The sequence below is a fragment of the Bombina bombina genome, chromosome 2, assembly GCF_027579735.1.
Source record: "Bombina bombina isolate aBomBom1 chromosome 2, aBomBom1.pri, whole genome shotgun sequence".
NCBI classification, from domain to species: Eukaryota; Metazoa; Chordata; class Amphibia; order Anura; family Bombinatoridae; genus Bombina; species Bombina bombina.
The window spans coordinates 1202779342-1202793320 of record NC_069500.1 but is presented as its reverse complement, the minus strand read 5'-3'; the positions used below and the strand labels follow the sequence as shown (position 1 = coordinate 1202793320).

The window sequence follows — 13979 nt, the reverse complement described above, 5'->3', positions numbered from 1 at the left end:
AATATAACTGTGCTGGTTATTCAAAACTGGGGAATGGGTAATGAAGGGATTATCTATCTTTTAAAACAATAACAATTCTATGGTAGACTGTCCCTTTAATCGCCGCAGTTTAAAAATATTCAGATCGGCATAACGGAGGCAGAGAGGGAGGATGAGAGGCGGACCAGTGTGCGGCCGTGGGCAGACCTGAGAATGACTGCGAAACGGCCATTTTGGAAGAGATTGAAGAGTGTGTGGGAGTCATCTGGGAGTGGTGTGGCGGTGGTGAAGCGGTGGTGTGGCGGTTGGACAGCTCAAAGTTGTGAGCAATAAAGTGAATATTGTACAAAAACTTTAAAGCACCTTACAGACTTTTTTTTTTTGTGGTTTGTATTTGTATGCTCCAAGAGTGTATTGAAACATGTACAGTAAGATTCTGTAGTGTACTGTTAAACAAACAGTTCTACTATGTATTTACAGCACAGGTAGCACTAGTTAATTTTATTTTAACTATTTTCTGGTTTGTATTTTTTTTTTAATCAAAGTTTTTTATTGAGGTATACCAGGCATACATAAGTATCATACAATATACTTCTGGTTTGTATTTTTATGCTCCAAGAGTGTATTGGACATTGAGAAACATGTACAGTAAGATTCTGTAGTGCTAAATAAACGTTTTATTGGAAAATTAAGGCGTTATAGTAATTTTTTTCACCCATATCGCCCAGTCCTAGTATGTATGTATATTTATGTATGTGTATGTATATATATTTATATATATAAAATATAAAAGAAAGATAGAAAAAAATACCAGGGTATATAAGATTACCCTAGAACAGCAAGGGAATAAACGGCACACATAGAAGACTTTCAAAAATTTATTTATAATAATTTCCCAAAAATACACTTAAGTATATAGCGATATCTTATCTGTCAATATCAGTTACCACTAAAGACAGCAAAATCTAAAACATTTTAAGTGCACTTAGACCTAATACTTTCCCTATGCTATAAATTACAAAAAGACATCATAAACAATAAGGGGTTAACCAGAAAACTCATGTTTATAACGAATGTTACATAGAATCTAATGTTTATAGGACATTTATAGTAAGTAGGCAAAATACATGTTAAACATATGGCTGCAGTCCAAACAGAGGTGAACTATATTATGTATCAAAAAGCGCTTGTTTTTCCTCTTTATATATACCAGGGAATCTTCTCTTAAGGCAAATAAATGTGCCGCAAGTAGTACTGCTGGATAAAGAGTCTCTAGCAAGTGTAATAATTCAGTTGGAAAACACAGCATATACTTAGCTTAAGTCCTCCGGTTTTTGTTGTTTCCACTTGTCTTCTGCTTGCAAGAACCTGTGATGATTACTTGGCGTGTGACATCAGCAATAGTGGGAGTGGTCTCTCGTCACCAGGGACTATGAGTGGCTATAGACAGAAGGATCCATTTGAATCAATTTTGCATTGTAAGTTTTGCCAAGAACTTTGACAAATGACTGTATCGCAAAGTTATGTATATGTTCACCTATCGTATAGGCACATCTTCCATTGCACTCCAATAGCACACTCCTCAAAACCACTTACTCCACTGTCGGAGTCACACCTGAAAGATTCGTAGCTCACTTTAAAGGTACAGCTGCATGTATAGAGCCAAAATGTCTCTGAAGAAACAAAAGATTCAGGGAATAGGCCTGGACAGGTGCACTAGAAATCCTGGCCCACGGTACATTCGACAGGTACCTGGGTTCTCATAAACACATAGTGCCAACGCACGTTTCTCCCCCACCTCCAGTATGTGTTACAGGGGATCATCAGGGCATGTAGAGTCCTCAGTGGACTTCCTCTTTTATGCAGATACCTAATTGCTTACAGGTGTTTTTTCCCAAGTATCCTTGCAACACCTTAAAGCTGTATCACTTTTAACCCTGTATTTCAAAAAAGCCTCTCAAAACTCAAAATTGTGTTAGAAAGTAATAGGTAAATATGTTTTGGTTCAACCTAATTCCTGGTTACCCCCAATACTTTCAAATACACAACAGAAGAGATAGAAATTACCCTCTAAACTGGCGCACACTTCAAACAGATGTTTATTATATTTAAAAAAATGTATCTCTAATTTTAATAATCAATGGGAGAGTCTAAGGTCAGTTTTCAAGAAAAATTGGCACATCCTATCCCTTGATGAAAAAGTGAACAGTGTGATGGGGGATACACCTTTGCTAACAGCTAGAAAAGCACAAAGTTTAAAGGACAAACTGGTGAGGAGCCAATTCTCAAGGGGCCCTTCGGCCTCTGATTGGCTGAGAAAGGACAGAGGTATTAAGGGTAGCTTTCCATGTGGGCACTGTGTATACTGTGCCCACATGGATAGCACTAAACAATTCTCTGTCCAGGATGGAAAGATCTTTGATATAAGATTCTTCTTTAACTGCAAATCGGAGGGGGTGATATATCTTCTGCGGTGCTCCTGTCCGGCTTTCTATGTTGGAAAAACGAAAAGATTGGTGAAGGACCGAGTACAGGAGCACAGGGACGATATTCTCCACTCCAGAGAAACTAATGTTGCCAGGCATTTTTGTAATGTACACAATAAAAATGTAGATTCATTGAAATTTATCATAATAGATAAAGGCATCACAAATGGACGTGGTGGAAATAATGATAGGGTCCTCCTGCAAAAAGAGGCGAAATGGATCTACAGACTGGGAACTAGATTCCCAAAAGGTTTAAACGATAAGCTTGAATTTGTCCACTTTTTATAAATTTTCATTTTTTTTAAATATAATAAACATCTGTTTGAAGTGTGCGCCAGTTTAGAGGGTAATTTCTATCTCTTCTGTTGTGTATTTGAAAGTATTGGGGGTAACCAGGAATTAGGTTGAACCAAAACATATTTACCTATTACTTTCTAACACAATTTTGAGTTTTGAGAGGCTTTTTTGAAATACAGGGTTAAAAGTGATACAGCTTTAAGGTGTTGCAAGGATACTTGGGAAAAAACACCTGTAAGCAATTAGGTATCTGCATAAAAGAGGAAGTCCACTGAGGACTCTACATGCCCTGATGATCCCCTGTAACACATACTGGAGGTGGGGGAGAAACGTGCGTTGGCACTATGTGTTTATGAGAACCCAGGTACCTGTCGAATGTACCGTGGGCCAGGATTTCTAGTGCACCTGTCCAGGCCTATTCCCTGAATCTTTTGTTTCTTCAGAGACATTTTGGCTCTATACATGCAGCTGTACCTTTAAAGTGAGCTACGAATCTTTCAGGTGTGACTCCGACAGTGGAGTAAGTGGTTTTGAGGAGTGTGCTATTGGAGTGCAATGGAAGATGTGCCTATACGATAGGTGAACATATACATAACTTTGCGATACAGTCATTTGTCAAAGTTCTTGGCAAAACTTACAATGCAAAATTGATTCAAATGGATCCTTCTGTCTATAGCCACTCATAGTCCCTGGTGACGAGAGACCACTCCCACTATTGCTGATGTCACACGCCAAGTAATCATCACAGGTGCTTGCAAGCAGAAGACAAGTGGAAACAACAAAAACCGGAGGACTTAAGCTAAGTATATGCTGTGTTTTCCAACTGAATTATTACACTTGCTAGAGACTCTTTATCCAGCAGTACTACTTGCGGCACATTTATTTGCCTTAAGAGAAGATTCCCTGGTATATATAAAGAGGAAAAACAAGCGCTTTTTGATACATAATATAGTTCACCTCTGTTTGGACTGCAGCCATATGTTTAACATGTATTTTGCCTACTTACTATAAATGTCCTATAAACATTAGATTCTATGTAACATTCGTTATAAACATGAGTTTTCTGGTTAACCCCTTATTGTTTATGATGTCTTTTTGTAATTTATAGCATAGGGAAAGTATTAGGTCTAAGTGCACTTTAAATGTTTTAGATTTTGCTGTCTTTAGTGGTAACTGATATTGACAGATAAGATATCGCTATATACTTAAGTGTATTTTTGGGAAATTATTATAAATAAATTTTTGAAAGTCTTCTATGTGTGCCGTTTATTCCCTTGCTGTTCTAGGGTAATCTTATATACCCTGGTATTTTTTTCTATCTTTCTTTTATATTTTATATTTACTATAAGGGTGGCACCATTTAAAGCAAATTAGCAATATTACCTACTCTCTCACACCCCCTATATTTAGTCTTTACTTTTTGAGGATAATAATTTGAGGATTCAATTGTCCTTTTCTGGTGAGATTGGAGTAGATTGCTTAAGGAGTTCTTAGTTTCAAAACTCCTACATTTTCCCACAATCTTGTCTGTCTTTGTTCAGCTGCCACTACCATGGCGTACACTCTCTCAGATGATTTATGGGAGGCAGAACTCAAAGATTCTCTGGCTAATGATATTAGTGGGGGGAATGATGAAAATGATGAAGAAGTGGTAACTATTTTCAGTGCTTTCAGAAAATATAGATACCTTTTGAGTAGACAATTGAAAATTAAGGCAGAAAATGCTAGTCTGGCAAACTATATTGAAAAGAAAATAATCCCTAGGGGACTAAGATTGTCACTTGATCCAGGTGCCAATACAAGGGAGGATGAGGAGGGAGACTCTTTCATAGAAGAATGGAATGAGAAACTCTCCTCAACCTCCCTTGATCTAATGGAAATGATGATCAAAAGAAACAATAAAAGGTTAGAGAAAGTAAAGGGGGAAGCAGAAACAGCAATGATCAAGGTTAACTCTTTCGAATGTGACCCTAAATTTGAGAAATTGAATGGAGAAACAAGCTCAAATATCTCAAAGTTGAAAATTGACATTAAATCAAGAAAATGTAGGAAACTAAGGAGAGATCAGGATGATTATAAAAATGGCAGGGTTTACACATATAAATCTCAGAAAGGGACCTATGACTCCGGGACTGATATGTCAGACTCAGAATCAGGACCCTCAAAAAACTCCCTAGCAAATACACAAATAGAAGGAGGAGGAAAAACAGAAGGGGAAAAAGGAAGAGACCCTTATGGGGGGCAAGGGAAGGAAAAGAGATATCCTACCAGAGAAAAGAGAGGGAGAGGGGACCAGGCTCCACAGAGCAGGGGGAGGTACAGAGGGAGGGGATTACGCAGGGGCTTTTAAAAACCCCAATGGATGAGGAACTACAGATAGTAAACCTCTCCTCTTTTCCTCTAAACCTAGCTCATATCGAACTCCTTAAAAAAGGTATGTCCTTCTGCCCCAATACACCAATTGACAAGTTTGAGGTCATAAAAGACCTACATCTTTTTGCAAGAAAGATTGTCCTGTCTGTCATTATGAAATCTAAATCAGATAACAACTATATGTTAGATGCAACTGATCAAGTGGCCCTTAATGATTTAGAGTTACTTCTTGTTGAAAACCAAGCTGTTTTTGATAATGACACACAGAGAGAATCTTTGGTGGATAGAAAGTATGCCTTTAAACCAAAATCAACATATATGCCTTCACTTTCCCTGGTTCCAGCGGTTAATCTTTTTGTAAAACAAATGGAGAAAGATATAGAAGATATATCGAGCCAACAAACTTTTGATAACCTAAAACCTAGGGAAAGAATAGCACTAAAAGAACTAAGTATGGCCAAAGGTTTGGTGATAAAGCCTGCCGACAAGGGCGGTAATTTGGTTTTACTTGATGAGCATTTTTATGTGAATGAAGTCAAACGGCAGCTAAATAACAAAAAGCAATATGAAAAAATTGGTGGCAACCCTCTGGTCCATGTCCAAAATTCCCTTTTTAAACTTTTGAATTATGCAAGAAGCAAAGGGGTAATTACCCAAAATGAGTTCAAATTCCTATATCCTGAGCATCCAGTTATGCCTGTCTTTTATGTATTGCCAAAGCTGCATAAAAACATGCAGTGCCCCCCGGGAAGGCCTATAGTCTCGGGAATAGGGAGTGCAACTGAAAAAATTGGGGAGTATGTTGATAAATACCTGCGACCCTTTTTACTAACCTTAACATCATATGTTAAAGACACAGCCGATCTTTTGAGAAAGTTGGATGGAGTAGTAGTAAATGAAAAGACCATTCTGGCATCTCTTGATGTAGAGGGTCTTTACTCCTCCATACCACATAAAATAGGCTTAGCAGCAATAAGGAGGTTCTTAGAGACCAGAGGACCAACATATGCTGAACATACTGAATTTGTCTACTCCCTGTTAGAGTTTGTCTTGAAAAATAATATTTTTTCATTTGACGGACAGATATTTCGCCAACTGTGTGGGACAGCGATGGGGGCAGTTTGTGCCCCCACATATGCATGTCTACATCTGGGCCTTTGGGAATCAGAGATCTTTGAGTACTATTCAAGGATCTTTGAGGACAAAGTGCTACTATGGATTAGATATGTGGATGATGTTCTTGTCCTGTGGGATGGGACGGCAGAAGAATTCAATGAATTCGTTGCGGTCCTTAACCACAACGACAAGAACATCATCCTGACGTCAGAAACCAATACAGTAGAACTAAATTTTCTAGATGTGACTTTGAAAAAAGAGGGAGTAAGAATAGTGACGGAAAATTACAGGAAAAAGACCGCAACTAACAATATATTACATGCAGATAGTAGCCATCCGAACCACCTTAAAAAAGGGATCCCGTATGGCCAATTCCTCCGTCTGAGGAGAAATTGCTCTTCTCTCTCCAAGTTTGACACTCATGCAGCCCTAATGAAAGAGAGATTCCTAAAAAGAGGTTATTCTAACAAGTGCCTCAAGAAATCTCTCTGGAAAGCAAGAAATATGTCCAGGGATGACTTACTATATCGCAATAATTCTAAAAATGAAACTAATAAAATTAGATTTATCTCTAATTTTAATAATCAATGGGAGAGTCTAAGGTCAGTTTTCAAGAAAAATTGGCACATCCTATCCCTTGATGAAAAAGTGAACAGTGTGATGGGGGATACACCTTTGCTAACAGCTAGAAAAGCACAAAGTTTAAAGGACAAACTGGTGAGGAGCCAATTCTCAAGGGGCCCTTCGGCCTCTGATTGGCTGAGAAAGGACAGAGGTATTAAGGGTAGCTTTCCATGTGGGCACTGTGTATACTGTGCCCACATGGATAGCACTAAACAATTCTCTGTCCAGGATGGAAAGATCTTTGATATAAGATTCTTCTTTAACTGCAAATCGGAGGGGGTGATATATCTTCTGCGGTGCTCCTGTCCGGCTTTCTATGTTGGAAAAACGAAAAGATTGGTGAAGGACCGAGTACAGGAGCACAGGGACGATATTCTCCACTCCAGAGAAACTAATGTTGCCAGGCATTTTTGTAATGTACACAATAAAAATGTAGATTCATTGAAATTTATCATAATAGATAAAGGCATCACAAATGGACGTGGTGGAAATAATGATAGGGTCCTCCTGCAAAAAGAGGCGAAATGGATCTACAGACTGGGAACTAGATTCCCAAAAGGTTTAAACGATAAGCTTGAATTTGTCCACTTTTTATAAATTTTCATTTTTTTTTAAATATAATAAACATCTGTTTGAAGTGTGCGCCAGTTTAGAGGGTAATTTCTATCTCTTCTGTTGTGTATTTGAAAGTATTGGGGGTAACCAGGAATTAGGTTGAACCAAAACATATTTACCTATTACTTTCTAACACAATTTTGAGTTTTGAGAGGCTTTTTTGAAATACAGGGTTAAAAGTGATACAGCTTTAAGGTGTTGCAAGGATACTTGGGAAAAAACACCTGTAAGCAATTAGGTATCTGCATAAAAGAGGAAGTCCACTGAGGACTCTACATGCCCTGATGATCCCCTGTAACACATACTGGAGGTGGGGGAGAAACGTGCGTTGGCACTATGTGTTTATGAGAACCCAGGTACCTGTCGAATGTACCGTGGGCCAGGATTTCTAGTGCACCTGTCCAGGCCTATTCCCTGAATCTTTTGTTTCTTCAGAGACATTTTGGCTCTATACATGCAGCTGTACCTTTAAAGTGAGCTACGAATCTTTCAGGTGTGACTCCGACAGTGGAGTAAGTGGTTTTGAGGAGTGTGCTATTGGAGTGCAATGGAAGATGTGCCTATACGATAGGTGAACATATACATAACTTTGCGATACAGTCATTTTGTCAAAGTTCTTGGCAAAACTTACAATGCAAAATTGATTCAAATGGATCCTTCTGTCTATAGCCACTCATAGTCCCTGGTGACGAGAGACCACTCCCACTATTGCTGATGTCACACGCCAAGTAATCATCACAGGTGCTTGCAAGCAGAAGACAAGTGGAAACAACAAAAACCGGAGGACTTAAGCTAAGTATATGCTGTGTTTTCCAACTGAATTATTACACTTGCTAGAGACTCTTTATCCAGCAGTACTACTTGCGGCACATTTATTTGCCTTAAGAGAAGATTCCCTGGTATATATAAAGAGGAAAAACAAGCGCTTTTTGATACATAATATAGTTCACCTCTGTTTGGACTGCAGCCATATGTTTAACATGTATTTTGCCTACTTACTATAAATGTCCTATAAACATTAGATTCTATGTAACATTCGTTATAAACATGAGTTTTCTGGTTAACCCCTTATTGTTTATGATGTCTTTTTGTAATTTATAGCATAGGGAAAGTATTAGGTCTAAGTGCACTTAAAATGTTTTAGATTTTGCTGTCTTTAGTGGTAACTGATATTGACAGATAAGATATCGCTATATACTTAAGTGTATTTTTGGGAAATTATTATAAATAAATTTTTGAAAGTCTTCTATGTGTGCCGTTTATTCCCTTGCTGTTCTAGGGTAATCTTATATACCCTGGTATTTTTTTCTATCTTTCTTTTATATTTTATATTTACTATAAGGGTGGCACCATTTAAAGCAAATTAGCAATATTACCTACTCTCTCACACCCCCTATATTTAATATTTATATATATATATATATATATATATATATCATATATATATGATTTCGAATTGCGGGAGTATGCGATTTTATAACCCCGTCACCTATGACGTACAGGAGAGCTCCGCTGCTGAGTAAAACTGTTTTAAAAGAAAAAAAAAAAGCTGCGCTCACGCTTCATTTGTCAGTGGTATCAGCCTTCTCTGCTGCAGGCCTGGGGGTAAATATTTGCTTTAGCTGTTTGCGGTCCATTAAAGATCCCAGTGCAGTAACTCAGGGCTCCATATTGTAAGGCACGAGAGAAACCCTCAAACAACTTCCAGACATGCCACTGACAACATGGCCTCTGTGTGTGCACCAGTCTGAGGTGCCTCCTCTTTGGGCTGTGGCTTCATCCTCGGCCCCACCCTCGCTACTTTCCCGCTGCAAGATGAGTGTTTGTACAGGGACGATGTGAGGGTTAGTGTATAAGCAACGCGCTACTTCATAATGTAGTAGGCAGGTATAAGGTACTTTGCTAGGGCCTCTCTGGGAGCGCAATCAGCCAGGGGGACAGCAGGTAACACACAGTGTAAGAACAACATAGGCTGATGTTGCACAACTCTAAGTAACCTCTGATCACAAATTTGCTGTAACTAACACAACTGTAAGGTTTTAGAGAGCTGTGTGTCATGTAACAGATAGATGAGTAAAGTTATTTTTTTTAAAAATGTGATTAAAATCGCAATCGCAATATATGTATGTATGTGTGTATTAGTTACACACACATATATATATATATATATATATATATATATATATATATATATATATATAATGTGTGTGTATGTGTATTTATGATTAAGACTACGGCCGAAACATGTTAGATTGTCACCTTTTGCTATTATTGTAAGCTGCTTTCTAGCAGCTAATCCTTTTATATTTGTTGAATAAATTGGACTTTTTAACGAAGCATGTGCAGGCTGGTTTCATGAATATATTTGTATATATATATATACACAGTATCCCACAACACACTTCCAAGATGACCACTGCCTTGCTAAAGAAGCTGAGGGTAAAGGTGATGGACTAGCCAAGCATGTCTCCAGACCTAAACCCTATTAAGCATCTGTGGGGCATCCTCAGAAGGTGGGGGAGCGCAAGGTCTTTAACATCCACCAGCTCCGTGATGTCGTCATGGAGGAGTGGAAGAGGACTCCAGTGGCAACCTGTGAAGCTCTGGTGAACTCCATGCCCAAGAGGGTTAAGGCAGTGCTGGAAAATAATGGTGGCCACACAGAATATTAACACTTTGGGCCCAATTTGGACATTTCCACTTAGGGGTGTACTCACTTTTGTTGCCAGCGGTTTAGACAGTAATAGCTGTGTGTTGTTATTTTGAGGGGACAGCAAATTTACACTGTTATACAGCCTGTACACTCACTACTTTACATTGTAGCAAAGTGTCAATTCTTTAGTGTTGTCACATGAAAAGATATAATAAAATATTTACAAAAATGTGAGGGGTGTACTCACTTTTGTGGGATACTATATATGTATGTGTGTGTGTGTATATATATATATATATAAGTATATAAATTATCATATCAGGCCTATATTGGCTGCGGCAAGTCTCCAGATATAGCAATATTGTCTCACTTTCCGTGTATCTTATCACAAAATTAAAACATTCATAGCTACTTACTGAATCCTGGTGACCATCATAAAGCTTCTTCTCACGGACAGCAATAAACTCCCCTTGGGATCTGATGGCACCTACAATAGGACTCATTTATCTCTTCCATTTTTTTTCTTTAAATCCAACTTTGGCCTTATAAAAGAATAGTACAACATATGCAAATAAAACTTCAGCCTGTCTCTTATGTTTAGATTTAACTGTTCACCCTCAAATTGTCCACAGTCCTCAGCATCTTCCATATGGCTAAACGTCGGGAGGATGTCATTTAGCATAGGGCAGAATGCAAGACTCATTTCTGTTTATAAAGTGAGTATCCCATGCTTTATATAATAGGGGTTAAAAAAACATGGCGGTTAATGTAATTGGCTGTAACACATCTCATGTTATAAAAAGAGGTGATGCATTTTGGAGGTAGGAAGTGACATTCTTTAACTTATGTGAACTAAGAGTGTATGTATGTATGTATATATATATATATATATATATATATATATAATCTCCCAAACCAATCAGCATCTTTAAAGTGATGAGTATGAACTAAATTATTTGGGGAAATATTGATATTTTTGGAATTACCATTACCAAAAGTCTGGAAAAAAAGTATATTGAAAATGTTTGTTCAGACTAAATTGGAAAATGTGTCATAAATGATGCAATACTAATCATGAGGTGTATTGATTGAGCAGAACAATTCATATGGGGAGACTGGTGTTTTCATCCAATGGGAACTTGTTTCAGTTAAAATAAAAAAATGTTTCACTTTGCTCACTGGCTTATCATAATTGATTGCTTAATGTTACAAATAGGGAAGGTGTTTTATACATTTTTTTCAGCACTGTTAGTGCAGCTTTGCCTGTTCAGGTGTGAAGAGTTGTTCACCAGAGCTGAAGTGGACAACTAAATAATATACACAGTGTATGCCCTCCACAATACAGCGCAAGGATAAAACTCTGGCTTCCCACTTCTCTGTCTTAAGAAACAGCAGAATTTTTCTGTGATGTTATTCATTGTATAAATATATTATTTTGGTTTTAGTGGACCTGTGGCATATTTTTTGTGTCTACAAAGGTCATGAATGTCAAAAAGCTTCTTTAATTATTTACGGAATTATATATTGTTAAAAACACTGCTGCGTTATAGTGTTAAAGACCTAGGTATGCTTTTCAAAATGGATATCAAGAGAACAAAGTACATTTGATAATGGAGGTAAATTGGAACTCTTGAAAATGTTGTTTTGACGTTCATGTCCCTTTAGAGTCTATGTAAGAAATCAGACGTAACAGCAGCTTTTTAATCAGATTTAATTATTGATAATATGCCTTATGGTTGCCATTTTTTATTCTGGATTGTTTGCCTTTTAGTACTTTATCTGTAGAATGGGTGCAATTTTATACATGCTTCCTACCTGGGCTGTTTTGAGGTCTTTTCAAATGTGTCCTTGTTACTGAGACATACTGTATATACTGTTAAGTCTATATAAAGAATATCTGGAAGTCCAGACGTAAAGAACACTTCAATTTCCGTTCTAGCTTTTGAAAAATACTGCATTATAATATATTCAACAGCTTGTAATAAAATTGTTCTGCATTGTAGTAGCAATCAACCAATCATATATACCCTCCTCCAACTGGAGTATAAATACTGCTTACTCTCTGTTCCTGTCATCAAGAGAGGCCACCTACTCCAAATGACTCTGATGCTCATACATTCATCTGACAGAGATTAGTTGCTCTGTGGGCTGGATATATGCTTCAAAGATCACACTAGCAATTCAGTTCCTCATTGTTTGCCTGGATGTGCTTACTTATGAAAGTGTAGTAAGCTTTTTCTCAACCAGAATTTAATGTTCCCTTGAAGAAGATACTACGTACAAATTACTTTTGGTAAGTGCTTTCCCATAGATATTTTTTTTTAATATTCTCTTCTTGAAAAATTATCATTTTTGTTTGTAATTCTAAATTGTGTGCGTGGTATACAAACTTTATATTACAGCTTAAAATGTAATTTAGTGGGTTAAGAAAAGTATAATTTATTTAATTTAATACCTTTTATTATACGGTTTGATACACATGTGTACAAATGTGTTTATTTTAAAAATATGCTATTATTACAGAAATAAAACAATATTGATATAGTATCAGTCAGTATATAAGGAAATTAATTGTTTGCCTTTCATGAAGTCAGTTTTATTGGGAAATTCCTTTAACAAGTTGCTCGTGACAAACAGCTAGGATTCAGCAGACATTTCTCTAGTATTTTCAATAGGCATTTTTTAATCCGTTTAATGATGATAAATATTATGATTATACACCCAATCAGTTCATGCTCATCAGAATTAGTAACAGGTGTAAGCCTCTTATTTAACAATGCCTTAATGATGCTTATGACATTAATCCTAATCTAAAGTATTTTACATTTGTATGATTGTCATCTTGGCTTTCAGTCCGTTATACCTTAAACAGTTTTGTTCTGTAAAGCAACATGAAGCTTACTTTTAATTGAAGTGATTTGGTTTTAACTTTTGTATTCATTCCATTTATTTTCCCCAGCTGTCCAAGACTGTATACTGTGAATCAAACCATGTAATAAAATATATAGTGCAGTAAATTGTACATATTATTTTTTTTGGTCCTGTTGAAAAGTATAAAATTATTAAAAAAATATTTTTTCATTAATTTTGGAAAAACAAATCAGATGTTTAGTCATCTTGCAGATAAATTAATTCCTGGCATCTATCTAAAAGAGAGGTGAGGGTCAAGTTTAGTTTACTTAACTGTTCCTTTTTTCCCTTGTGTACCTTCCTTTTAACTGTAGTTCTGGTAAATTGTTAACCAGGCAAACACATTCTGTGATATTGGTAGAATTAATTCTCTCAAATGGCTGCTGTCTGTTAATGTTCTTATATGAAATATTGTAACTGTCCCAATCAAATTGTGTTAATGCTTTTTTTTAAAACATCTGTAACAGGATTTGATTCATTTAATTGAGCCATAGAGCTGTTCAGAAAATCCATGCTTTGGGTATTTTTTCCCTTTTTTGTCATCTGTCCATATACACAGAGCAGTTAATAACCCATAAAAGACTGGTTAGGATTGGCTTTGTCACTTGATGAAAAAGTGGTTGAAAAATCCTCCCAATACAAGTGTCATTGGGTAAAATTGTTCAGTTTAGAGAACATTTCACATAGTACATTGTTGTGCTTCCGTGGCATTTAACATTTCTGGGTAAACAAATGCTGATTAAAGCCACACTTTCTTAGCTTTTTAGGTTATTGATGCACTTTATGTATAGATTTTCTTCTTTGCATGTGTATTAAATATATGCATGTGTGGTTTTTTTCAAGGAAACTTAGAAGCACAGCAGATTGTTTCTACTTTAGAGGGATTCATCAGAATTAGGATTGGTTTCTGTCTGTTGCATTGAGTT

The 13979-nt window shown here is 36.8% G+C and overlaps 1 protein-coding gene across 2 annotated transcripts in view; it reads left to right on the top strand.

The window, feature by feature from the left end:
- Positions 1-13979, top strand: part of SLC7A2 (solute carrier family 7 member 2) — a 189279-nt gene that overhangs the window by 56598 nt on the left and 118702 nt on the right. Inside the window, exon 1 of one of the 2 annotated variants that reach the window (XM_053703919.1) lies at positions 12296-12436. The exons of the other annotated variant lie outside the window; for it this stretch is intronic. The gene's annotated coding sequence lies outside the window, so the exon portion shown is untranslated. Of the gene's footprint in view, positions 1-12295; positions 12437-13979 lie in introns of those variants that run through there. 2 annotated transcript variants of the gene reach the window in all.